This window comes from Dryobates pubescens, chromosome 15 (assembly GCF_014839835.1).
Source record: "Dryobates pubescens isolate bDryPub1 chromosome 15, bDryPub1.pri, whole genome shotgun sequence".
Taxonomy (NCBI): domain Eukaryota; kingdom Metazoa; phylum Chordata; class Aves; order Piciformes; family Picidae; genus Dryobates; species Dryobates pubescens.
In genome coordinates, this window is record NC_071626.1 from 6,565,731 (window position 1) to 6,591,434 (window position 25,704).

General features: G+C 47.4%; 1 protein-coding gene across 4 annotated transcripts in view; it reads left to right on the forward strand.

Annotated features, from left to right (window-relative positions):
- The first annotated feature begins 9,888 nt into the window (after positions 1 to 9,888).
- Positions 9,889 to 25,704, forward strand: part of TCF20 (transcription factor 20) — a 131,622-nt gene continuing 115,806 nt past the window's right edge. For 3 of the 4 annotated variants that reach the window (XM_054167563.1, XM_054167570.1, XM_054167571.1), the window contains exons 1-2: positions 9,889 to 10,136; positions 23,003 to 23,113. The gene's annotated coding sequence lies outside the window, so the exon portion shown is untranslated. The remainder of the gene's footprint in view (positions 10,137 to 23,002; positions 23,114 to 25,704) is intronic. The other variant, XM_054167565.1, reaches the window with a different exon arrangement.

The following is a 25,704-nucleotide window of genomic DNA, read 5'->3' on the forward strand; positions in this document are numbered from 1 at the left end:
AGGTTTTTCTGGTTTGCTTTTTAAAGTTCATAAAAGCCTGAAATACTGGGTGCTGCAGGAAATTTCCTGGCAAGGATCCCACTTTCATTTGTCTTCTCTTTCTGTTACTGTTTTACGCAGTGTATTTCTCACATTTCTGCCTGAGCAATTCCATATATTAAGCAGCTGAAACCGTTTAAAATGAGCCATGAGAGGAAGAGCAGCGCTGGGAATGGAAAAGGCTGTTCTAGAACAGTCGGTGCTAAAGTACTGGAAGGATCACAGCAGGTTCTGATCAATTAAATGGAAAAGTGAAGATGCCCAGGAACGCTGGCAAGGCTGGGGGTTTGGGCTGGGCACTGAAGCTTGCAAAGTCGGGGGCGGGGGGGTGAGGGGGAGAGTCTCTATGTTGATTTCAGTGGGCTTCGAATTCACCCTGCCAAGGTAAAAGGTGGCTGCAGGAGAAGAAGGAAGTCTCACAGCTATGTAGCCACAAGCTGATAGCGCATCTCCAGCGTCGAGCGCCGTGGGCAGCTGCAGTCACATCAGAGCCTGTGAGAGAGGAAGGTATAAAATCAAAGGCTGAGAGAGCACAGATGGTTTTTAATGGTATGGAGTTTTCCAAGAGGAAAAACCTTCAGGCACAGGTAGGAGAGGCCAGGAAATATAATTTTCTATAATATTGGTATAGCTATTTTGTAGCAGAGATTTGTTCAGGAAAAAGAGGGTTATTTGGTCTTTTTGTCTTACCTGGCTCCACGGCCCAGGAGAACAGATGCAGAAAATGAGTATTACTGGCAAGGGGAAAGGAGTTCATTTTAAAGTGTTGAGCAATTGAAGGGGAAAAAAAGAAAAGAGAGAGAGATTAAGGATTGCTCACTCAGCTCCACAAAGCTGAGAGGTGATGACTGGCTTGTTGTGTTCACTCTGCATGTTTTGCTTTGAAATGGGTGGTGAATGGATTTCTTTTAAACTGAAACTGTGTCCTTAAGGTCCTCGGCTCCCCTTGCTTCCCCCAGCATGGTGCTGTTATGCACAGAGTGTGCTCTCAGGTTAGGGTGGTGTAATCTTTGATTCCCAGGTGTTGAGTCATCCCTTTATATTGACAAGTTTTCAGGGAAGTGGAGACCCATTACCAAAGTAAGCAGTGGTGCAAGGTAGCAGTGTGCTACCTGCCTTCTTCTAAAGGGTGTTGGTGACATGGAGGTCATCTAGTCCCTTTGAAATAGCTCCTTCACAATGCTTTGCAAATCTTAATTTGAGAAGACAAAAACTGGGATGCACTTGAGCAGTTCCCTGGTTTGTTGGATTCATCCCTTTCTGCAGAGGAGGAGCTCTTGCATGTTCTGTCAAACATGCCAACTATATTTTGCCTTCAGCTGTAGATAAGAAGGACCTTGCTGTGGTGGGTAATAACAATGAAATGCATGTGCAAGGTGTAGTGCAACATTGTTCTCCTTCATCTTTTCTGTCTTCTACTCCTCTTATTTCTCCTTCTCAGGGGTGTCATTAATGTGCATCATCTCTAGATACCCAGCTAGAGCTGGTTCTTTAGCAAGGGAGGTGTTTGAGCAGCACCCAAGTGAAGTAGCTTTTGCTTCTCTGGTTTGCACCACTGTCCCACCTAGCAGCGTTTTAAGGGCATGAGTCTGTGCCAAGTGCAGAGGCCTCTTCTTCCTGCTTGGCTGTCTCTTGGAAAGACCCGATGTTTCTTCAGCTCTTGGCCATGCAATACTGTGACCCTGTGAGACAGGGATTTAGGGAAGGCAGTGAGTGAAGCCACCAGATGGTGCCCTAGGTCCTCTCTGCTCCCTTTCCTGTCCCCTGCATGCCCACACCCCCCTGCCAGCTGCCCTGGTAGTCCTTAGGCCAAAGACTGTCAGGGGTGGAGGCTTAACAGCTATGCAGAATATCTCTAGCCATGACTGTCTTCTGCCTCTGGGCTTGGTGCTTCTGGTACCCCTCACAGCTCTGTGCCATGGTCAAGGTGCCACCAGCACCAGTGAAGAGATGGGGGCAGGACAGATTCCCCTCCTTTTCACCTCTGAGGTGTGGAGAAATAGCTTCATTGGATGCCAGCATCTTGTCCATGTGAGGAGAGTGGCTTCTGACACCATCACTGGGTCAGACTGGCACCTGAAATGCAATTGGCCAGATACTGGGGGCAGCTTGGAGCTGTCACCACTTTCTTTCACTGTTTGGAAACAGCATCTTGTCTGGGGTTTGGGAAAGTGTACAGAGTGTCCACGGTGAAAAATCCTTTGCTGTGTCAGGAAGCTGATGAAGGCTCTTTCTGCATTTGGGGATTCTTTGGTGGTGAAGATGGCCTGTGCACAGTGCAGTATCATTAGGAGTTTATAAATAAAAAAGGAGGTCAGAGAGCACCAGTGCCAACCTGATCTCCAAGGGAAGAGGAGAATGTAACCCCTCAGTGCTTTCTCTTGCTTTCTTCCAGGGCCAGACAGTCTCTACTTACTGCCAAGGGTAAAATGATAACATAGAAATGCAGGTTGTTAGTAACTAGTCTGTTACTAGGTACTTCACAACCTTTTAAGCTGCCAAACCCTGTTAGGAGCTGTGGATCTGCAAGGTTTGCAGCACCAGTATTGCAACAACGTGGTCACCTGGGGACAAAGCTTGATGGTGCTTCGACAACATCAGGGAGTTCCCATGAGAAGTGACACAGAAGGGCAAGCTGTCAGCTCCTGAGGCAAGGACTGTTCAGGCGGGAGGGGAGTGGTCCCATTCTGGGAGTCTTTCTCCTCATCAGCTGATGAACCTCTTCTGGAACTCCTCTTTTCCTTCAGCTCTTTTGAAAGACGTGGGTAGTGTTGAATTGCTCTGGGCCACATGAAGATTTGGATACACAGCTGGCAGGGTCAGGCAGGTCAGCCACCCTGCTTTAAGGAGTCAGAATGTAATTATCCAAATTGGAGCAGGGTGAACATGGGAAAGCTAACATATGGGATCCTTCTAAACTTTATGTCTTTTAACAACCAGTCAGGGCCTCTGGTTTCTATCTCATCTGAAAGGTTTGTCTGCCTACAATTTCATGCAATGATATTTCAGCAATTCCAGGGGTGATAATTGTAGCCAAACTACCTGTACCACAGTGAGCTGTCCCTCCCTTGTGAGGGAATTAGCCCTCTAACGCTGCTAGTGGTGCTTTGGCCACGGACATGTGCCATTAAAACAAAAGATTTCAGAAGTCCTTACAAGACTCTCTGTGATGTTTCAGCTTCACACGTGGAAAAAAAACAGAGAGTCAGGAGGTTAAATGACTTTTCCAAAAGTGCAGAGGGTCAGAGGTGAAGTTGAGATCAGAATTGGGGTTCCTGTGCTCTTATTTGTTCAGATAGGACTCAGTAGCTGGGTAAACAGGAGCTGCTGAGATCTTAAGAGTTTCAGGAGAAAAAAGAAGCTTCTTTCTGAGTCACCAGCACCAGTTTCTGTAGCACTTGGCTTCTCATTTTTGATTTCTCATGCAAGTATCGATCAGGCTCACATTTGCCTGGCTGAGGTCTGTCTGCTGTGGTAGCAGAGTTGCAGGAGAAGTTACCGCTCTGTGTTAGAGAGGTGTCTACTGTTTTGTCAATAAGGAAAGCTCGTTAGAGCCAAATTACCATGGAAAGCCCAAATATGTATGCCGTAATTCCCCAAATGAGTGTCTGTGAAGAGAATGTGCTGAGTAGCTGCTCATCCACCCCATGAAGTCTTCCTGATTGCTGGAGAAGTTCCTGAGCTTGTCGAGAGGGTTTAGACAAAGAAGAGCAAATGGCTGCAGCTGAGTTACAAAGGTATTCTCTGCTCACTTGGAAGGGAGGCAGGGAAGTCCCTATGATCCCAAGAGACGCTGGAGAAGGTGTGAGGAGAGGTGATAATGCTGATAATTACGTGAATGGAAATGCTTGCCATTCTTTTTAATGTTTAAAGGAAACCACAGCTTTGAGGTGATGTAATTGCTGCTCGGGTGGGTTGTTTATTCAAGCAAAGCAGCTCTGCACTAGCACATGGGGAAGAGAAAGTAAAACTTCAGCGTGGCTTTTGGTTTCTTGGGATTTCTGTGCACTTTCAGACTCATTCAGGTCAAGGCGGGGTGTGAATCTGAAGTACAGCAGCTCTGCTGGCATGGTGACCTGGACAGACAGACCCTTTGCTAAGGAACATGCAAAAACATAGATGGGAGTTTTGGACAAACCAGTTTAAGAGAAGAAGCTGTAACTCCTCCTTTTTTTTTTTTTCCTCCCCAGAAGATTTAAAAACATCTTACTGCCCATAAAAAACAGGTTAGCTATTTTGGGTTCTTGCAGAGCTAAAATGAATGCAGCATCTCTCATTTCCAGGCATGGTAAGTCACCAGATATCAATTCTTAATTGCTTGATTATTATTGCACTTTCAGAGCAGACAATGCCTGTGTCCTAGCAGTTAGACAGGGGCTGCATTTAATGGAAAGCAGGAAAAAAATCGTGATTTTCTTCTTTTCTTTAAATATAGCCTGCAAGGTAAGAGCATGACATTGCAGAGAGGCTTGTAGCATACCTTGCCCTGAGAGAGATGGGCCATTAGGCAGGGTGCAAGCGAAACAGCCAGAGAGGATCATGATAAACTAGGGGGGATGATGAATTAGTTTTAGCATATGCTTCAGCAATTCATTACAAGACTATCTCAAACCCAAATGTTGGCACACTTCTATTTGCTGCATGCTCATGTCTGATAGACCATGTTGTTTATTTAAACAAATAAGCAGAAAAGTGTCCTTAGAAGAGGATCACAGAATCGTTTTGGCTGGGGAAAAAAACCTTTAAGATCATCCAGCCCAACTCTACCAAAGTCTGTTGCTAAACCCTGTCCCTCAGCAGCACGTCTATGTGTCTTTTGAAAACCTTCAGGGATCTTTCTTCATGAAGATCATGACATTTCTGTGCAGAGAAAGGCCATTTAATGTCAACAGTTACGGGGGGGCTACACCTTTGTGTTCTTCATGTATGGTTGGACTGATAATTGTCACTGCACATGCCTCCCTAAGGGGTCTTGTTAAAAAAAATAGACCAGATTAGACAAGACATTAAATCCCCTTAGAGAACATTTATAAAACTGGGGGGTTGGGGGCTGTCTTTCCCCAACAGTGTGTGTGGCATGTCCAGGATGAACAGCAATATGGTGTACCAGCCCTTGCTTGGGAGGAACATACACTGACAGGTCTCCTTTTCTGTATGACAGGCAGGCCAGAAGATGGGATGTCACAGTGTGGTGTAAAGGTGTTACAGGCACAAGTTCAAGCTGGTTTTCCTATGTTAGAAAAAGGATTCATCTGAATGTTTTCCCTCTAAGGGACAATAAAGCCTCTGATTTTTTTTCCCCGTTCCAATTAACTGCTGTATCTGGATGCTACAGACTTCTTGGGAGAGGTAAGTGCTGTCCACCTACTCAAAGGTCTGTATAGTCCAAGGTAACATTGTGGTGCCAATATTAAAACACAGGAGGGCCATCACCACTGTTCTTACCAGATGATGAGCCAGTGACCTCTCAAGTAAATCCCAGTGGTAAAGGGAAAAATTCTGAGGATACACCTCCCCCCACCCTGAATAGAGCACTTCTGCCATGGTTACCTGCTGGAACTAAGCATGGTTATTTCAGTCTACAAGTGTCTTCAGCAACGGTGTAGAGAAGGGAATGTTTCCACCATCTACTGAGCTGAGACCTATTGCTCTGCAGATATCCCAGTTAGTGGGCAGTTAAATGGTCCCAAAGGCCTATTGTCCTCATCTAATCCCTTCCTGCAGCAGGGTTTCCTAAAATTGTTTCTTACTTGCTTTGCTCCATCCAGTTTTGTGTGAATCAGGTGACGGGAGCTCCTCTGGGATGCTGTCTTGCAGCCTTGCAGATTAATGTTTCCTTTGCTTAATTTAATTTACATTTATACTCCCTCAGACAACTCTAAACAGTCTTTCTTGCTCCCTGGTGCTTCTGCACCCCTGAAGTTCTCACACACAATTCCCGCGATGCTCTTCACGGTTGTTATTTGGCCAACCTACACACACTGTAATCCCTTCCAGCTTTTTTATCAGTTGATGTTCCTCCTTTTTTTTTATATATATATATATTTATTTTTTTTTATTTATTTCCCTCCAAGTTGTTGACATCAAGCTAGCACAGAGTTGTCCAGAGCTAAACATGTCTTCAAACTGCGGTCTCACCACTATATTAAAAAATGGAACTATTGCCTATATCTTTGAGAAGAGGTCTCTGCCTTTACAACCCCAAATTAAATTAACTGCATGATTTTTGCTGCCATATCACATTGCAAAAACATATTAAATCTGCTGTCTACTGTCTCCCTGAGGTCTTCTGGTATTTCTGCTTTCAGTGCTGGAGCACAGATGATTCCTCTCTTCACCTCAGTCTCTGTCTTCAGTAGCTCGTATGTTGTACCTACTGCCTTTTTAGACACGTGGGATTGCTCAGGGTTCCTCTTTGAGGAACAGCAGTGTGATCCCTTACACATAAGTAAAATCTCTCTGTCTTTTTTAGCACAAAAATGATCTGTCTGCAAGCTGTCCTATGATAATCCGCCTCAGTGCAATTAAAAGGCATGTTACTCTGTTTGGTTCCCAGATTTTCCTATGTGTAACTGTGTGGTGCCCTGGCCTTTATCTTACTAATCTGCAACATACTGTTTGAGCCTCACATTCTGAGGAGCACAGGTTAGAAACTGTTCCTGAAGAAAGGGAAGCATTGTTCTTTCCTTAGGAAGTTTCTGTCCCAGCTGTCAAGAGTAAGGATTAGTTTTCCTTTGGTGGGGAGCGGCATATTAAAATGTTGCTATGTGCGGCAGACATCTTTCTATGGGTAGTTCAACACTGAAATTATCTTCCCTGGGAAATAAGGTCTATCACAGAAATTGCCATCATTCTCATTTTCTCTGGTCTGAATGCAGAGCAACATGAAAAGAGGAAAGGAGGGGGGAAAAAAAAAACCAAAACCAACCCTTGCATAATTTTCTTCCTGGGGAGAGAACAAGAAAAAGAAAAGCAAACCCTGCATGTGACAGATGTTATTCAGAGCAGCTAATGCAGTCCTAGAAGGTTCCTTGGATATTATCTTTATGAAAACAGTATAAGGATCGATACAGAAGGGAATACATTTTATCATATTCTATTTCACAGATAAGAGAATGTGGAAGAATTGGTTAGAGTGGGCAAGACATTAAAAGTAAAAGCGATGTTGCAGTTGTGATGGTCTAGAGATCCTAAGGAAGCAAGGTTTGTGGCAAAAGGTAATATGTTTTATTAGATCAACCGATACAGCTGGAAAAAGCAAACAAACGTTTGGGCTCAGGGTCCCTTTTATCAGATCTGACAGAAAGCAGCAATATTCAAGCTAACTAGAGGTTAGATGCAATTGCTCTTAGTTTAATCTAATTATATTAATCGACAACTAGAGAGAGAAAAAAGAAGGGGGGGGGAAAAAAAGAGAGAGAGAGAACAGGAGCACCTCTGCAGCGGAAAGGGGTGTGAGCAGAAGTGACTGACAGGCTGCCGGCTCTCTGCTGGACCACTAGCGAAAAAGGGTTGTTTATGCTGGTGACAAAGGGAGAGGTCGGCAGGGAGGTGGTAATGGGACAGGAAGGGAACACCTCCATTAAATCCACGAGTTTTTAGTACCTAGGGATTGTAAATTTTAATGCCTAACTTTATCTTTTGGGGAACATTTTGTAGGTCATCTGTGGGAGGATTGGGGGGCGAGGGGGGGGCTTGAGTTGTTGCTCATCTGACAAATGCTCTCCTAATGCTGAGTGCCTGTTTCTGTCCTTTATTGGCCGGCTGTGTGCTCTCGTTCTAAGGCAGCGATTATTTAGGCTCATTCACATGGTTTCTGTGGGCTATCTCGTGCGCTGGGAGAAGGGATGAACTGTGGAGATTTGGGACGAGTACCTGCAGGAACAAAGAATTTTGGTGGCTTTGCTGTGGGAGGAAGGGCATTGATTATGCTGTCTGTGGAGCGGCACTGGTGTATTTCATGTTTGATGCTCTGGCAGTATCTGGTTCCGTTTCATGTGTTTTCATCTGCGGATTTGCTCCCTGTAATGAGCTGGGAAAGGCAGAGCCTGAAGGTTAGGAAAAAAAGACGCAGCAAGGGGAAAAAAAAAAAAATCAATCTTTCAGAGGCAGTAATTAGCAAGATTATTTTCTTTGTGGATTTTAGCATGGAATATTATCACTACCAGGAGCACGTGGTGGTGAGAGGGAATGCTACAGCAGAGACTCTAAAATAAAAAGCAGCAAACCAAATTTGCAGAAAGCTAATGTGGTCAGGGACCTTGCCAGTCCTCGTTAATTTTGGTTGCGCTAGACAAACACCGAATAAACCTTGATCGCCTGAAAAGTGATTTTCTGGAATTGCTGTTGTTGCTGTTCTGTCTTTTATTGTAGTGAATTCGTATCTATTTTGCTGGAAGAGTGACCTTGCTGAATAAAGCAGGCCACTGTTCCCTCGGACCAGGTGCAGCAGTATCTGCAGGGCTGGCTGAATCTCACAGCTTCTTGGTGCGTTTTGGATGGCTGATGGTCTTATTGCATCCGCTTTATAGAGGAAGTTTTATGGTCTGTAGGTTCTTGTGTATGTGCTAGCTCGCAGGGCACCATTTTTTAATGTCAATTTTAGTGTCTAGAAAGCTGATGCCAGTGTAGGAGCAATCTTGGGACTGACTAGAGCAGCAAGGAAGCTGCTCATTGAATTTGCAGTTTTATTTGATGAAGCAGGCTGAGTGTTTCTTGAGCTGTCTGCCTTTCTGATAGAAATGTCATCTATATTTCCCTACATACTGCTTGGCTTGGTGGTGTAATGTTTTTCAGACATGACTTGTGAAGAAAAATGGCATATTGGGCCATTAAAGAGCAACAGAAAGGTGATCTCTCTCTGCCCCCTACTTAGAGCTTGGCAAACAAAAGGAGATGAGTAAATGCTGTCTGAAAAAAAAGTGCTGGATGCTTGCTGCATGATGTAGCAGATACAGAAATTTCACGTGGCTAAAAAAAAAGAAAGAAAAAGAGTTAAGAAAAAGTCCTTTGGAAGCTGTTAAATATGAAGCCCCCCGCTGTGGGTTGGAAAGTGCTTGGCTGCTGGTCACAGGGGATTCTTCTGAGGCGGTGTTGCAGTCTGCTTGTTGGAGCAGACAGGCTGTCTTACGGTTTCTATCTTCAGCACTCTGAGAGGCAGGGTGCTTATCGCACTCAGTACTGCGATTTCTCTGATCTCTTCTAGAGAAAATGAGGGGCTTTCCTCTCTTATGGCAAGCCCCAACTAGAATGCACATTAATTACGTTTTAGTTTACTTTCCAGACTGCTGCGGCAGGCCCAGGCCTATGCATCGGGGCCTGAAGTGCAGCAACAGAAGCCTCAGTAGAGGAGCAAACCCCCAATTCAGGTGTCCGCTTTATCCACTCCTACTCCACGCCGGCGAAGCCTCTGCCAACCTGACCCCTCTGCGGCCCTACGGCACATCCCTAGGCGTGAGGCGGCCGTTCCTCCAGGAAAGCCAATGCCTGCCCCAAGGCCCACCGCGGCTGTTTTTCCCCCTGTGGCAGGGCCTTCCCGGAGCGAGAGCAGCCGGGCCAGGGCAGAGGCTGATTCCCCCGCCAAAGCCTCCGGGTCAGAGCGAGCCCGCCGCGCCGCCTCTCAGGAAACGAGGGCGAGAGCGGGAGCCGGGGGTGGGCACGACGACACACCACGGGGAGCCAGAGCCCGCAGCAGCGCCTTCCCTCGCCGCCTCCCCCTCCAGGCAGCGCTGTGAGATGCCAGATCCCTCCTCCACGCCCGGCCCTGCCGAGGGGGCCCGCCCCGCCGGCGGCTCCTCCTCCTCCCCCGCTGCCGCCGCCGTTCTGCCAGCAGCCAGTCGGGCCTGAGACCCGCGCCCGGCTGCGGGGCCTGCCCTGTGCGCCGGCGGAGGGCGGGCAGGAGAGAGGAGGGAGACAGGAGGCAAAAACATAAAGAAAAAGCTGCGGAGACCGAGCCCGCCGCGTCACATGAGCTGACAGGATCCGTACCCGCTCCCCTCCGCGCAACAAAGAATCGAGAGCCCCACTGCCCGCCGCGGGACGGGACGGGGCGGGGCGGGGCTGGGCTGCCATGGGACCCTGAGGGCCGGCCCCCACAGGTAAGCGGCGGCCGTCGCGGCGGCTGCCCGCCCCCCCGCTTCACCTTGCGCCTGGGGTCGTCCCCACACCCCGCGGCAGGGGCGGGGCAGGGCAGGGGTTCCACCCTGAGGCAGGGGCGTCCCGGAGGGGCTGGCCCCCCCACTCTCTTCTTTCCTCCCCTCGTTTGTTCTGAGGCGACTTCTAAATTTTCTTGTGTTCTGCGTGCCCCCTCCCCCCATGCCGGTGTGCGCGGTGTTTACTGGGGGGTTGGTTTGTTTTCAAGCGGGCTGTAATCCGAGCTCTCCCCGCGCCCCCCGGGGCCGGGGCACAGCGGGAGGAGGACCTGCCGCCCTCCGGTCTCTCAGCCGCCGTCCCCGCCTGTGAAGGGCGGACAGGCAGGTCCTCGCCGGTGCACAGGGGTCCGGCAGCCGGGCCTGCCGGTGGCGGGGCGGTCTCTTTGGGGCTGCTGAAAGCCGGGGGAAGCGCCGATGCTTCCCTCAGGCAGCCGCTCATCCCTTGGCGTGGGTTGCTGTCCGGCTTTCCTTGTGCTACCGCCGTTGCCTCCAGTGCCTTCAGATAATTTTCTTTTTATGGAGAGCGAAGAGCTAACACCATGTGGTTTTGTGCACTGCCTTCCCCCTCCTTCATCCATGCTTCCTTCCCCTTTATGCACACCTCTGGCTTTTCAGAAGAATACGAAGGCGATCTTTCTTGTGCCGAAGCGCCATCCCGTTTACGAGCTGCCTTTCCCCAAACCAGATTACTGCTTGTGGTGGTAGGCAGCCTCATGCTCAGCCGGGACTTGCCCACCGTGACTGGAAGTTGTTGACAGTGGCACATGTGCCACATGCTCCTGAAGCAGCCACCGAGGCTTACGGCTGGAAACTCCCACGGGAGCCCAGGCGGCAGCAGTGTGGTGAGACCTGCCCCCGGGTGAAAAACACCCTGCAAGGCTAGCGTCTGAAGCCTCTTCTTGTTTGGAAAGGGCCTTCCCTGGAATTTGCTGCTTGTGGGCAGTTAGAGTGTGGTGTTGGGGGTGTAGAGGTCAGGAGAAGTTTATGGGTAGGAGAAGGCGGTCCTGGTTCCTGGCCTGCAGGGAGGTAGGGTGGCATGGGGGCAGGCTGGAGGTCGGGCAAGAGCGGGCAAGGGGAGACCATGAGTGATATAAATGGGGATTATGAACAGCCTGGGCAGGGGTCTTGGCCACTCTCTCTGTGTATGGCATGGTGTGATGCTGCTGAAGGGAGCAGCTTTATGTGTTGGAGGCTTTTTTTTTTTTTCTCCTTTCTTTTTAAAAATACCCTATTTTTGGCTCACAACCTTCTGCTGTGATATGAAAATCTGCTGCTGGGAATGGCTAGCATCTTCCTTCTTACACCAAGTGGCTGCCTGGCTTGAGTCTTCATGCAGGCGCCTGTTAACCCGGGCTCTGTTCAGCTGGGAGTGTCTCTGGGAAGGAGTCTTCCCATGTGTGATTATCTTGGCTTGCAGGAATGGAGAATAAACCACAGTTGCCTTTCGGAGGGAGGTGCTAGGCTGGTTTTGATAATTGTGTCAAATCTCTTTAGGTCAAAATTAAACATCAGTAAAGCTACAAGGTGAGGAGAAACAAGCCATCTGCTATCCTCTGAGTGCCCGGTATCTGTGAGGATGGAAACAGCCCTGGCAAAGCCGTTGTGTTCAGGTGGTGGGGTCAGACTGTGGTTGAAGCAGTAGGAAATCAGTGGCACTCCAAAGAAATCAGTGGAGAGAGGGGAAGCCAAGGGTGTGTAGCTGCACCTTCCAGTGCAGCTGATATGTCCCAAGATGTTTCCCAGCAGCTCTTGCTGCAGGCTTTGGAAAGAAAGGGGGTGCATGAGCGAGGAGATTGGGCAGGTACTGATGTCAGCTTCAACTGTTCAAAGCCTGCAAGTTGGCCCACTCATGCTACCCCCACCCCAGCATATTTAAGGACTTTCATTGGGGTCTTTGTTGGTGTCCTTCAGGGCAAACCAGATTTGCAAGTTATGCATGTCTTCGTGAAGACTTGGACTTGGAGTTTATGTTTAATGAAAGCCACAAATCTTATGTAGGGTAGCTTCAGTTAGTGCAGCAAATACTCCAAAACAGGGCAAAACTGCAAAAGAAGGCAATACTGATGTTAATTGCCCATTTTTCCCTAAATCTTCCCTTTGCCAGGATTCTTGTCCTCACTCTCCTCCTTTCCAAGTGTTTCTTGGTCCTGGGGGGGGACAGAAGGAAACTTGTCAATAGTCAGCTTAGCTTCAGCTGATTAGAGCTGAGAGTATGACTGATTTTAAATCTAACCAGCTGTGTCATGAGGGCCTGGACTGGGACCCTGACAGTTTGTTTCATATGGGTCATTAACTGCCATGGAAGACTAATGGCTGTGGCTGACAACTTGTGTCTTCACAAAATAGGAGGAAAGGTTGGCTTCTCCCCTGGAGGGGATGGAAGGTTTGAAGTGAAAGTTAGTTCATCTGTCCCTTCCCTTCAAAAAAATGTACAGCACATTTCTGAAACTGAGTCATCAGATGCAATTTATTTCAAGTATTTTTAAGCTATTATGAATCTGATGCACTTTGACTCCATGCTCACTGGAAATTTTAAGACTGTCTTGCTCAGATTTGCCTTGGCTGGGCTCAAAAAGGTGATAAGGGAGTATCCTTGCTGCTGCCCTTTTAGATCTTACTCCTGCCATGCAGCATCCTCTCTACAGAGGTGGTATAGGAGCTACATAAACTATTCTGTTCTGTCTTTCTGGGCAGCCTTTGCTGACAGAGGTGAGCTGGTAGCAGGTGAGGTTGGAAGCAAGGAGGAGGGGAATGATTTGATGCCCAGTGCTCAGGAGAAACTGGGAAGGGAGTCTGCAAAGCTCTTGTTTATCAGTCAAGCTTGTGCTGAAGGCTGTGCTGCCTCCCCCTGACAGACCAGCACTGCCTTTTAATTCTCTGAGCTGTCCTTCTTGAGAGATGCAGCACAGCACTGGCTGCGTGGTGTGCAGAGGGCAAATTCCCTCCAAAATCACTTTGTCATGGAAGCCATAACAAGGATGCACACAGTCAGGAATGAGTATTATTGTCCAGTGACCTGGGCCAGGGTTGTGTAATGACACCAGTAAAAGGGAGAAGGTTTTATATCCCATAAACTTGGTTCTTGCTTCAGGGTGAGCTGCAAGGCTTTTGCAAACGTTGAGTCTGACGGCTCCGTGGTAACTGCAAATAGATGTGAATGCTAATCACTTGAAACAAGTCCTTAAAAATAAGAACAGACACAGATGCAGCCTATAGGCAGGAAAATGAAGGAAAAGCTAATTGCAGATTTTCTTTTGGGGGGGTGTATTTTTAAATCATGTTTAATCCTGCATGTATGATTCTGCTGGTGACCCAGCAGCTCCACCAGTTTATTCATTTATTTGAAACAGCTTTGCAGTTCACCTTGAAAACTGCTTCCTGCCATATGGTTATATTATTTTTCTATGCCACCTTTTTTTTTTTTTTTTGCTAATTATCAAGACCATTTGCTTTAAAATAGGTGTTTTTAATTTCACAGCCTTGTTTGCCTCTCCTGCTTGATCCTGCCCTGGAGTCAAGAGGCTGTGTCTGTTCATTCTCCATGGCAACAGGCTGTGATTTACTTATTTCAATTTAATTAAAAAGCAGCTATCAAATTCTAGTCATCTTATATGTTCCTTATATTAGAAAAATATCAGTGGATCAGCCTCCACAGCAGGTCTACCAACCTCAACAAAAAATAATTCCCAGCCTGACCCACTGTTTGTTTGGTTGGTTGTTTTTTTTTTTCCCTCAGTCCTTCCCCTTTGGAAGAACTTAAGAGAGGTGGGAGTGCTGTGGCCTGTTCTCAGGTGGAGCAGATGGGGGACACTGGCCTGGTGTCATGATAGGAGTCAAATTCTGGACTCCTGTGGCATCGCTGATGACATTGGTGTGCTGGTTTATACTGCAGGACTGCTGGTTCAAGTCCATTAGGTCACCTCCTTCCTGCTGCTGTTGTGCAGCTGTCAGGAGGCTCTGGGACTTAATGGGCTGGTTCCAATGCCCCCAAACTTTGCCTGGAAACGAGAGCATGAGTTGCACCTCCTCTCCATGGACTGCTGTTTGCAGGGGCAGGCACTTTCTGCAGCAGCTACATCTGCTGAGCCATTTTTGGGGCTTAGTGCGAGGTTGTGATGCAGTTGCAGTCTTAGATGGAAAAGGCACAACTGTCAGTGGGCACAAACATCTGTCCCTGCTGCAGTGAAAATGCAGACAATGGCAGGGCAACCAGAAGTGTTACAGTGTGTATCAGCTCTCTCCATGGGAGAGGTTTTTACAAGTCCAAATCCTTTGTGTTGTGTTTGGCTTCTGGGTCCACCTTGAGGCCTGTTTGTTTTTTGATGTGTGCACCATACGCCATTTGGGTTTCAGCTAGTCCCAGCAGAGAAGCCTACAACACCCTGTTGGTTTAAAGCATGTCTGGTATCTGTGTGCAGGCTAGAAATGAAGGTCTTAATGCTAAATTAGTTTTCCAAGTGCTGTGGGTTCTACAAATACTAGTTTGTGTCAGTCGGGGATAAGGAAATGTACAGACTGTGACAGGCAGTTGTTGGCTAAAGGAGGACTGTGTCAGGGAAGGATCTTGGGGATGGATGGAGGAGCGTAGTGAATTTATGAACCTGCAGGTTTGGTAGTAAATGGATGGAATTCAACCAGTGTAATTAAGGGGTGCCAAAATGATTGCTCCTTTTTGTCTTCAATGCCAACCCCTCAGTTCTTATGAGGACAGACTGAAAGAGTTGGGACTATTCAATCTGGAGAAGAGAAGGCTCTGAGGAGACCTTATTGTGGCCTTCCACTATCTTAAGGGGGCCTACAAGAAAGCTGATGAGGGACTTTTTAGGGTGTCAGGTAATGACAGGACTAGGGGGAATGGAACAAAAATAGAAATAGGTAGATTCAGATTGGATGTTAGGAAGAAGTTTTTCACCGTGAGGGTGGTGAGACGCTGGCACAGGTTGCCCAGGGAGGTGGTAGCAGCCTCTTCCCTGGAGGTGTTTAAGGCCCGGCTGGATGTGGCTCTGAGCAACCTGATCTAGTGTGAAGTGTCCCTGCCCATGGCAGGGGGGCTGGTCCCTTCCAACCCTAACAATTCTATGATTATTTTCCTTGAAGGGACTGCTCAGATGACTCAGCCATGTGTGTCAGTACTGTTTGCTTCCTAGAAGACGCTGGACCTGCTGAGTTGTAGAACTCAACTCAGGTGCTATTTCTGAGCTCTGCTAATGTGTGGAAGAAGAAAAAGTTGGCTGTGCATTTTTATTAAGCCTTAAGGAGCAGTTATCATAAGAGGAGTGCCTGCACAAAACTGCACTTCTCTCTTTTTTTCCCCTTTTTTCTCTCTTTAGTGTTGCTTCTCTCAGTGCTTTTTCAAAGTCACCGCTGGCAAGCTTAATAACAGATGTAGGTTCTTGTGCCTCCTAGCCCTGCCAAAGCCCATGAGGCTATGGCAGAAAGCATTGGACTCTCTCCTGGCTGACTTATCTTCATCAATTAAAATTATGTACAGAGTTCCTGGCTGCAGGTTCCTGGTGTTCATATACTGATTGGGAAGGCCCTCTTTAAGTCTGTGAGATTAGCACACAAGCATGTGTGTACTAGTAAAGCGAGCATGTGTGGTGTCTGGGGTGCTGGGCACTAAATCTGAAATCTCATGATGTTGTTCCTAATAAAAATGGAATAAAACCCAGTGAAACCTCAAGCTTTTGTTTTTTACTGTACGTAGCAGATACATTCAAGGAATTTATATCCAACTGGTAACATCCTTAATTCTTTATTACTGCTTTTACTGGAGTGCAGGCATGATCTGTATTCCTTAAGAGTTCATCTGTGCCTCCTGCTTATCCAGCTTTGAAGTAGACCTCGCTGATATTAATTTCTGTATAGCCTGTAACCTCATCTATAAAATGAAGAGAATACTTCATACAGGCAGCTGTGAAGTTACATTTATTGTCTGTAAATTGCTTTTAGTAATTGAGCAGAGGAGGTGGAGAGGAATAAAGACAGTGGAGTAATGTGGGCTTCTTTTTTTCTTTCTTTCTTTTTTTTTTTTTTAATTGAAAGAACTGTGTTATTTTTGTTCATTTGATGATACAGAAGCTGATGGGGAAGGAAAAATGCTTTATCAAGAGCACCCTGAAACTAATTGTTAAGTTTGTAACGCTAACAGACATTTCTGAGCATAGTGGTGAAGGCAGCCATCTTGTTTGACAATAACAGAGTCCAACTGTTACTGCAAATCCTGCAGTGCCTTGCATATTTCTGGCTGGTTTGGGTCTGCTCAGTTTCAGTGTCATTCTCTACCTGTGTTGCTGCTTTCGTCATCCAGTTCAGAAATGCTATTGGTAGCTCGTGCCTGGGAATAGGTAAAACTCCTTTGTTTAAGATTGTAAGCGAACACCTCCATTGCAGGCTTTTTAGCTAGCCCTTTTATTTTGTGCTGACTGCTAAACTTGGAGGGTGAAACCACGATTTCACGTGGCTAAGGATGGATTTTCTTGCTGTGTCTGAACCAATCTAACCACTTGTCCCTTCTAAGAGGGGTGGTCATGCCTTGCTTGTGGCTTTGTGGATGTATTCCTTGCCTTGTGCCGGCTCTGCTGCTGAACGGATCCTGCTCGTTCAGCTTTTGAAAAGCTAACTTGTTACAAAAAAAAACCCCAAGAAAGAGTAGTTTCCTCCTGTGACAGAGAACTGAGCCTGCTCTCCAGGTGTAGGCTAGCATCAGGACTGCACACAGGAGGGGTGAGATTTGTTTTGCCAGCAATGAAAGGTAGGGAATGAAAGGAAGGTGGAAATGCACCCCCCCCACACACACCTTTTTTGGCAGCAGTGAACTATTAGCCTGGTTCAGCTGTAACGTGAAACCTTACCCTCAGCCTTCGTTTTTAGGTCCCTCCCTTCCCCTCTGCTCCTCTTATTCTTTCCCTGAGATATACTTGTGTGCCTCCAGATGCTGACTCCATTCCCAAACAGTGCTTTCAAAAAGGGGAAAAAAGGGAAAAGGTTGACTTTCAGTGTCTGCAGTAAGAGAGATACCGTGGTTCCCAAGAGCCTGTTGCTCGCAGCCCAGTGCTATGAGCCTTGGAATTATTAGTATTATTATTATTAGACTCATATTATTAAAGAGCTCAGAGATAGTAGCTGTAACCCTTCCCTGTGAGAGGGCAAAAGGAGACTGCCTGAGGTGATAGCTGTAGACTGGGCCTTCCTCAGGCATGGTGATGGTGGCAGTCTAGACTGAGGCTTTGGAGCTGGTGGGACCAGGAGGTCCCTGAAGCCTGGAATAAATGGCAAGGGCAGGGAAATGTCCAGAGAATTTTCTGGTGAGCCTGAAGCTGAGTACCACAGCAGCAGGAGGAAGTCTCTCCATCTCTGAACTGTGACTTGGAGTTGTTCCAGGTGCTGCTGCCTAACCAATTTTCAGGCACTAACAGAAATTGGGAAGGCCTCCTGGGACGCTGCTGTGGTACTGCAGAGCAGTGCTCTCTTGCTTCAGGGATGCGATGAAAGCAGGGGTGTGCAGGAGCTCAGACTCCATGGAAACTGGCCAAGGCGAACTTTGCTTCTGCTGCCTGCTGTTTACAGCGTTTCCAGCTCGGCTTTGCCGGTGATGGATCGGTGTATCTGCCTCGGCCCCTGCTGGCTGCAGGGAGGGGAGATGTGTCACCTAATGAGATGCATGCCCAAGTGTCTACTTAGCAGGGCCACAGTGCAGGTCAGAGTGTGCATTTGGGAGACTGGATGGAGGCGTCTGTTGGCTTACAGCTTTATGGCTAGAGGAGAAGATACTGTGTCTGTCTGGTGAATTTTATACAGCATGAAGGTGAAGATGATGTCAGTGAAGAGTGGGATGCCAGAGGCAGCTGGATGCAGGGAGCCTTTGCATGTGTGGACCGTACCTGCGGGAGGGGCAGGCTGCAGTCGGTGTGGTGCACAAGTTAGCAATGTTTGTGCAGCCGTTTTCAAACAAGGGAAGTGGTAGGGAGAGATGAGGGAATTTGCTCCAACTTGAGAGTTGTTAGAGATTTGTCTCATGCTGTACTGCAGTTGGTTGTGGGTTTGTGGGGTTTGTTTTTTTTTTTAAAGCATTTAAGCCTAAATTCTTCTCGTTGGTATGTGAAGACATTATGGCAAGAGAGAGATTATTGTAGGGCTGTGTTGCTTTGCATGGTAAGATTATACACTGGGTGGCTGTTAGAGTGGATTTGTTTTCCAAGGATGGAGTAGAAGAAAGGAAAGAACCAGTGCATTGATACTAAATAATGGTACCACTGGATCTGCTGAGCACAAAGTGTCTTTGTGTTCAAGGATATGGTTTTAAATAAAAAAAAATAAAACCTGCTGCACTTGCAAGCCAGCTGCAGTGTATATTTTTCTAGAAAGACACATTGTTAAGGGAAGGAGCAATATAGAAAATGCTTGAAGTAATCTCATTGAGAAGTATGTTTTTCTTCCATCCCCTTGCACATGCGTGCAGCCTCTGGGGAAGATATTAGTGAAGGAGCTGGATAATTGGGGTCTTCTCTGGAGCTGCCATTGCTCTGATTGATGTAGTGAGTGTTAGCTCAGGGATGGTTACAGATGCAGGGGCTGTCTGGGGCTTCATCTCTGCGGTCTGTTTTTTGCCCCCCCCCGAACAGAGATAAGTATCCTGACACTTTTGTCACTTCTGTCTTCCACCCCTGCCTCATCTCCTTCAGAAACTCCCTGATTTTTGAAAACTCTGTTGTTGTTGTGGCAAATCTGCAGTTGTGCATCTAATGGGTGATGCTTCTCCTTCACTGCTTGAGCTGGCTTGTGATGATGAGTGGTCCTCTAAGCCAGGCTTTTTCTGGATGTCTTAGCTGAATTTTCATGCGACCTGCCCCGTCTGGGGCCTTCTCTGCTGTGGTGTTGGTTGCTCTAGCAAAGCTCCAGGTATTGTAGCTGACTAGCGAAGCTCCAGTTGCCTTGTGGAGTGCAAAGGAATGCAGTGAAAGAGACAGATGTTCCAGGGCCCTGTTTGTGCTCAGACTGGAAATGCTGAGGGAATGTTAGAGTTCCCATGTAGGACTGCAGTAATTAAACAGTGCTGGGGGTAGATGAGGGGGAAGAGCCTGTGATGGTCATTTCAAATAGATTAACAAACAGGGGCTGTTACAGTGCCAGCAGAAGACATCCTTCTGTGGAGGATCCCAGCCAGGAAATGTTTTAAAAAGCTGTCCCAGAAAGTGAGAGGCAAGCCTGATAGATCTGTGCTATAATTAATTACCCAGATACCACTGGAGGAGCAGTTTGGAGAAGGGAACTCGTAGGTGAGCTGGGTGTGGTGTAGCGAGGGAAATGGGAATTTCCTGACTTGTGTGCAGAGCTCAAGTGTAGAAGGAATTTTAGACAGAATAGATGGAAGGAAGGACTAAAATTCATATGTAGGTTTTGTGGATTTTTTTGGGGTGTGTGTGTGTTTCCCCTCCCTCCCATGTGCTGCTGGCTAGTGTTAGTTGAACATCAGTTGAAGCAGTGCAGAGCATGGTGGAGAAGTGGAGACATTAAGCAGAAAGAGAGGGTGAACCTGATTAGCTCTGCTTTTTGTGCATGAAGCAGAAGGACAGGCTGAAATCTGATTGCAAACAGATAACACCAGCAGGGTCCTGAGGCACGACCACAACGCAGCATATAGGGGGTGATGGATCTAACCATGCCATAGAACAGTTTCTTGCACTAGAAGCTGCTGGCTTTTATGTTGTGGTTTCTGTTGTACTTTCCAATTATCCTATTCACCGTGCTCTGCCATTTTGAGCCTGCCCATGCGGGATGGCTCAGCCCCCTGGAATGTGTGCCCTCTAGAGCACTTCTGCCCTGCCAAACGGTGGGAGGAAAGAGGTGCCAAGGCTTGAGCTATTTTCCTTCTGATTTCCAAGAATAATGGAAGTAACAGCTGCTGCTTTTGCCATGTTGGTAAGGATGAGGGCTGGTGTTGCATGTAAAAGCTCTTCCCTCTGAAAGTACAAATACTTGGGTTTGTTGGGAGGTTTCTAGTGACCTGAATAAAGGGGCATCTATCAGTAATACTTATAAACAAAAGGTGGTTTTGCTGCACCAGCCACTTTCTCAGCACAACAGTAGAGATCCTGGAGCCACTTCCAGTCTTTGGCCTCTCCTTCCACCTGGAGAAAACATTCTGGCAGAGGCTTGGCTGGTGCAGGCTGGAACTGGCACTGCTGACAGAGCATTCAGCATCCCTCTGTGCTGCTGGAGGAGTTCTTTGTGTCAAGGTGGTGGCCCGTTCCCCAGCAAACCTGCTTTCCCTTCTCTCCACCAGAGGCTTTCATTGGTATAAAGCCTAAGGGACCAGTGTGGATTGGGGAATGCGAAGAGAGCGGGAAAAGCAGAACTCTCCTTAAAATGTCCGAACAAAGCAAAGTAGTGAAGAAGCTTGTGTGTGTGTATGTGTTTTAAGGCCAGAAGGGGCAGGTCAGACTGGTGTTTCTGTGACCTTTTCTCAACTGTGTCTTGCCTTTCTTGCCTGCTGCCTCTCCTTGCCTGTCAGGGGACTTCCACTTCCTTCCCGCTGACCTGCAGGGCTGAAGGCAGCCTCCCTGCCCTTGTGGCAGCTCCCAGCTCTGGCTCCGAGCCCAAGCTAATAATCCTGACAGATTTTACTGGCTTGTGCTCTGCTGTGTGCCTTGCTGTAGGGAAGACGGTGTGTGAGGTTGTGGTTTGCATGGCTTTCAGCATCATGCTGGCCCCGGAATTCCACCCAGCGGCATCCATGTGAAACCCAAACCTTGTTACGAGCAGCGCCTGAGCCTCTGGTAGAGCCTGGCTTTGCTCGGCGAGGCCACTTGTTTCCCTACCTACAGGTGACCAGCTAGCACAGATGTCATCCAAACACACCTTCTAATTGTCTCTGGCTGTCCAGATGATTGCCAGCAGTATGGGGTTCGGGTGGAAGTAGGAGGTGTTGATAGTTAGGAAAGGAAAAATTCATCAGGTACCAGAGAGAGTAATGAAGATCTCCTCTCACCACTCTCCCCACGCATCAAAGCACACTTAAAAAAAATTGAGCGTTCATCTTTGACCCCCATTAATGACTGGCTTGGTCTGGGTAAGAGTTTTATGAGCCTGCTGCTGCTCCCACAGAGTTTAATTATTTAGAGCGCGAGCTGGGGGTTTGTGCTTTCACTGCTGATGGTCCAGGGTTCAGGCCCTCCTGATGGGCTGTGGGGGTTGGTTACACAGGCAGTGTGCAGCCGCTTGCTCCGAGCAGCCTAAGGGACGTGCAAGCTGCAGCTGTGCAGACATGGTCAGGGCTGGGAGCGTGTCCTTCTCTCATTGTGCGAGCTCCACGTGACTCTCTCATCTTGAATTCAAGGTCCCTGTCCTTCTCCTCAGGGTATTAATGGCCTGGACCTGGAATGCTGTAAATGACTACCTGAAGCTGCTGGGTGGGCAGGCTTGTGGCAGATATTGCTTGTTGCTGAACCCCACAGTCAGCGGTAGAGCCTTTAGGGGCTGGTGTAAGACTCTGGCAGCATTCCCTACTTGCCATTCCCTGTGGTGGCATGCCTTCACCTGCCTTTCTTCTGCTGACAACCCCCTCTTGTTTCCCCCAGCTTCTGCTCCACACTGTAGCAACCACTTTCCCTGCTGTAAGATCCCAGCTTCAGGCTGCTGCTCCCTTCCCTTTGTCAGCTTGTTCTTGATTTCTCGACTTTTACCTATTAATCCTTCCAAGACCTGGGAACACAGAACAGATGTAAGAAACAACTGTGCGACTGAGTGAGTGCCCAGAGACCTTTGTGCAGCTCGGGTTCCCAAGCAGGCAGGCAGCCAGCTAGACCAGGAGCATTTCCTTGCTGTCCTACTGACCATCCAGCCAGGTTTCTGCTTCTGGTGGCGAGGTGCCCAGCTCCAGGTTGTTTGACTGAGATGTGGGTTGGTCTCTCTTGTCAGCTGGCCAGCTGGAAGGGTGACACTGACAATGCTTGCCTTGCTCCTGGAATGGGTGAAAATTTCCCTTGGGATTGTGCTGCCTCTTGTGTTGGCGGGTCCCGAGGGCTTGCGGAGCTCATCGGCGCCGAAATTGAACGGCAACAGCTGTTTGGTGCGAGACTGGAAGCAGAGGCTTTTTCCAGAGCAGAAGTGGTTAATCCTGGTGGATCTGGGCTTGGCTGATAGCAAAATAAATTATAGGCAGACTGGGAAGCCTTGTTTAATGTGGAAGGTTCACACTGTATTTCTCATACCATGCCTGTCGGTAGTGAAAATGCCTGTCACAGCAGACACCAAGCTAGCAGGTCACCTGGTGTGTTGCTGCTCCTGAAAGCTGAGCTTGTTGTGCATGCTAGGGCTCACTCCTGTACTCTGCCTGCTGCCATTTCTTACCCCTGGAGTTCAGGGACCACTTGAACCTTCGTCTTCTGGCACCTCTCCTGCCATCTCCTCATATGTGCCTGATCTCCTGTTTTCTGCTATAGAAAGGATCTGTGCAGGCTTTTGGTTGCATTCCAATGGGCTCTTCATGCTACCCTTACTTACCCTGGTTTATCTCTTCCCGCTCTTTTTCCTATTCCTGTTTAATTTCCTTTGGTATGGGACTAATGTTTCAGGCTGCAGTGGGACACCGGGTTGGCTGAGATGGCAGAAATAGGGCGGAGGGGAGGAAGGGGCTTAGATAGTGGACGGGAGTTTCTGCCATCAGCTCAGTCTTTAATCTGTTGATCATTATGAACCCAGCTAAATCAGTTGGAGCTGCTAGACAAACACCAGGTGCTTGGTATCCTGCCTCCATATTCTACTGTGTTTTTCTATTTGTTTTCTTTTTTTTTTCCCCTGACAATGACCAGGATTCTGCCCATTGATGATTAAAACATCGCCTGGAGTTTTGGAATGGATCAGATGCGTCAATCAAACGTTACCACATTGCACCCAAAGAGAGGAATGCCATCCAGCTGGGGGTAGGGCCTGTTTTTTGTTTGCCCCCATCAGTATCTAGAGTTACTGGAAACCTTTCTTTAGTTTTTAAATGCAAGAAGTCTTAATATAAAGTAATAGTTTTCCAATGTAATTACTTCATTCTATGAGAAATGTACTGGGTTTGGGGGGTTTATTTTTATTGGTATGGAACAATGTTGTGCCTCTTTGTATTCAAAATGTTGTTAATAATCTTGATGCTGTGCAGGGCTTTGGGTAAAGAAAACATTTCAGTAACTGCTTGGAATATTTTGGGAGGGAAATGTTGTGTTTTAAATGGAAAAAAGTAAATCTATTCCAGTTACTAAAGAAGATGAAAATAATTGAGCTTTTTGCAGAAATGTCAAAGTTCAACTTGCTTGTCCCAGTCCTAGAAATTAATGTAAAACAGACTAATACCCCTGCATAAACTGTTCCCTTGCACAGGGGAGAGGAAGCAAATAGATCAGTAGGAAGCAGCATCTCTTTGTGGACTGTTTAGGGCTGCATGGCTACTGTAGCAGGGGGTACTGTATGAGACCTGGAATGAAATAAAAGGTTGGGGAGAATGTGAATCAGGAGCTTAAAGCGCAGGTTGCAGCCTGAGCAGAAAACTGGAGTGTTTTTTTGGCTCCCTTCCACTTGCTGGTGCACGGCTGCCCATTATCCTCTCACTGGTATGCCACTTGGCTGCTTCAGCATAGAAACTGCAGAGACAGTACACTTACCTGGTGCTGAGAAGTGGGATGGACTTTCCAGGTCAGGCATGAGAAGATGTGTGTTACGGAGCTTCTGTCTGGAAGTAATGCTGTTCAGTGTTGCTCACTTGAAATGTGAAGCTCCCTGTGCTTCATGTTGATGTGCTGTTCCTGTTAAAATCGCTTTTGCTTTAGAAACAAAGGGCCTTAAAGCTGAGGGGTTTGACAGAGCATGCTGCAGAATGATTCTTGTCTCCTCAGTATGTAAGTTTCCTGAATGAGTGATTCTGAAATAATATTTCCCTGCAGAGCCTGCCTCTCTTAAGTCTTCAGACTGTCACAGCAACAGCGAGCCTGCTAGTGCAGTATTAATAATTTATGTGTGTCCCTCATTTTGGACCTTTGTCAGTCATTTCAGCCTCAGCAGGCTAGGAGAGAGGAGAAAAGCACGTATGTGTTTCGCTGCAGATCTCTCTGCATACCTTCTCGGGGTAGGGAAAGGATTTTTGTCTCCAGAGAATGTCTATCTGGAACCTTTTAGCAGTGCTAAATTTACAGAAATAATATCAGAAAATAGCATAATGGAGTCTCATTTCAGTCCTCTCTGCACAGGGTTTTACTGCCTTCACTGGCTGTCTGCAACAAGTGTGGTTCAGATGTGTGTGAGCTTTGCCTGGTTGCAGTAGGTGAGGGAGAGGTAAACCTTTTATGGGTCCCTCCTGTGGGATGAGCCCAGCCAGGGTTTTGCTGCACGTGTGTAATCAACTCCAGATGTTTCTCTGCTGCAGCTGCACATTGCTTTCTGCAAAACTGGGCTTCATGTGCTTGATTCTCTTCCTCACTCTCTTCTAAAGGGAGGGAGATGGTCAGGTAGTTTGTGTGTTTCCTGAGTAGGTTTTGCTTGAGGTGAGGCGCAGAAGACTCTTTGAGACAAATGAAAATGGCTCTTCAGAAATGAGGCTGAGAGGATGTCACCAGAGAATTTAGCTGGTTTAAATACAAAGTGTTAGTGGATTCTGGAGTTAACTGTTGCAGGGTTGTGTTATATGTTAGCAGTCATCCATCTTGGCTGCTAGGAACTTCTTCAAATCCTGTTGGAAGCACAGCACTCTCTTTCAGGGAGTTGTGAAGGGCCACTGGCGCAGTGTGCATGAACTCGCTGACATGTTTTGGCGAGTGTGTTCTTGCAGGCAGGTACCGAACAGTTTGAGTCATATTGGTCTGCTTTGGTATTTAGCAAGTGGGTAAGTAGGTTGCAGGAAGTTGGATTGTTACCTCATGATCCAAAGTGGTTCTTTCACCCCAGGCGATGGGGGACCCAGCGGTTCTGTGCTGCTGGGTGGTGGATGGATGGGACTGTCGAGGAGCGGAGAATGTTCTGCAAAGAATTTAATCTGTCTCTTAAGCCTGAAACAGATTTATTAAGGAAAGAGGGATTTCTAGAATAATTGTTGGGTGAAAACTAGATTACATTGTTTCAAATTCTGGTTTTGAACATGTTGGCTTGGAAAAAAGCTTGGCTCCAAAATTGCTGTGCGTGTGCAGAAGGATGTACAGAAAGATTAGCAGATAAGAAGCAACTTTGTCTAATTGCTTTTGGTTTGCACTCCTTAAAAGATCTTTACATTTGAGACTCACTTTTTTTTTTTTTGGCCATGGTTTGTACCTTTCCTAGTTCAAACATACTCTTCTCCCAGGTTCTGTTTCATTAAGTCTCCCTGAGAACTGGTCTGTACAGTTTGGAGAGAGCAAGATGTAACGGAGTCAAGGTTTTGTGCACTTGAATTGTAGTATGGAGCCAAATGGTTGGTTTGGCTGCTGGCAAATGGTTATCGCTCAGAAGGAAACTCAGATGCCTTGTTGGGCTTCAGACCTCTTGCTTGCAGCAGTGAGAATTC